Here is a 1,801-nt window from a genome sequence, read left to right as displayed (position 1 = left end):
GCTGGGAAAAAAAAAAAAAAAAAAGATTCTTCATTCTCATTGCTAGTGGTTTGATATGTTGTCCCAGAGAACAAGACAATGGTGCTGACAAGACATTTTGCAAGAAGAGAAGCCTGGTCTGATTAAACTCCGCTATGTATTACCCTAGTTTTGGGAGGATGCAGGGAGAAGTCATTTCTGGGTGGCAGAATATAAATAAGAGGCAGCAATAACTGATGGATCTGAGCACAGGATTTACTAAATCTACTGGCATCTCTATTTCCAAGTAGATGGTGCCTTTCCCTCCTCCTGTCCCGTTGCTGCGCTGGGAGCTGCCGAGTCTTCCCCTGAGAGCGCAAAAGTAGGTCTGGGCCCCAGGTGAGGCTGGCAGATCTCCGGAGCTTCACCCACACCTTTCAGCGAGTTCCTGGGCTCTGGTGGCCGCTTTGGGGCCATTTGTGTAGTGAGAAGCGGGGCTGCCCCTTGGAAGAGCCACAAGTCCTGGCTTTTCCCTTCTGTTGTCCTGTAGCACTCTTACTCGTCGTGTTTTCACCCATTAAATCATCCCTAGAAGGAGCTGCAGAGCTTTGAAGTTACCTACCCCCGGCTGCAGTCAGGGGCCAGTCAGAAATACATCTTCCACGTAAAAATACTCCAAGGAGCATGGTCACGGCTCCCAGCAGCTGCTCTTACACAGGTCAGGCGTTGTTAGCAGAGCAGCGCGCAGCAGCTCGTCCGTCCGCCCATCCGTCCACCCACCCTTCGCGGCATCGCCCCCCCCGTGCAAAGCTTCACCCCTTCTCACAGACAAGTGCTTTATCCTTAGAGTTGTTTTATTACCAGTTCTGCTTTAGATTAAACAGGGTTTCAGTATATAAAAATAATGTATACAAATTAGCAGTTAATGTTTTACATTTCTGGCTTAAAGGCATTTATAAGTTACACGCTCGTTTCCCTTCCCTCCCCTTTGAGCTTCTGGGTAACCCGGAGCCGGTTGGCGCTTAGCATCTTAATTACAGCAGGAAGCGGTCGCTGCTCTGGCTCACAGCGAGGACTTAAACCTGGTCTAAAAGCTGGGGCTAGCGAGAATGTACACGGCAGCCGCGTGTCCTCGCAGCAGGGGCCGTTTGATGAAGTAAATGCATGAACAGGTTAATTGCGACAGTGCGTGGGTCAGATTTACTCAGCAGCAGCAGCAGCAGGGCAGGGGAGGAATTGAGTCCCGCGCGTTATCTGGAGGCTTGTGCAGCTCTCTGGCCTCTTTCTCCTGCGTGATTTCAGCAGGGACCCTGCAGCGTTTTGGGCTCGTGGTGGTTGCTGCAAGGGCCGGAGGCTGCCTAGCACCTGCTGCGCGTCGCATCCTGCGACCGCTGCCTAATGGGGAGCAGCCTCCTGCTCCCCGAGGGCTGACGGTCACCGTGGTCTCTGAGAGGCTCCCAGCCCCGACAGCGGAGGCGGATGCCGGGGATGCAGTGGGCAGCACTAGGTACCACCTCGCAGAGACTCGAGGACAGTAAATCCTTGACCCTGCTGCCGATTGTCGCAGCTACGGAGCCTCCCCGGCGGTGAGGAACAGCCCAGTGCTGCTCACTGCAGCTGTAGGGTCCTGGTGAGACCCTCTATGTGGGTGTTGCAGTCCCTGCTCCCATAGCACAGAGAAATTTTAAGGAAGACGTATAAAATCGCTGTAAAATAGCACCCCTGCCAGCTCCTGGGGGTACGGGACGTGCCCAGGGCGGGATCTTTGCAGCAAGCTCCTCGCTGGAGAGGAGGCGCAGCCTGTGCCTGCTCAGCTCTGCAGCGGAGGAGAACACGGGTCTCC

The sequence above is a fragment of the Balearica regulorum genome, chromosome 24 (genome assembly GCF_011004875.1).
Source record: "Balearica regulorum gibbericeps isolate bBalReg1 chromosome 24, bBalReg1.pri, whole genome shotgun sequence".
Lineage (NCBI taxonomy): Eukaryota > Metazoa > Chordata > Aves > Gruiformes > Gruidae > Balearica > Balearica regulorum.
The sequence above is the reverse complement of the archived record's forward strand: the minus strand, read 5'-3'. Positions refer to the sequence as shown.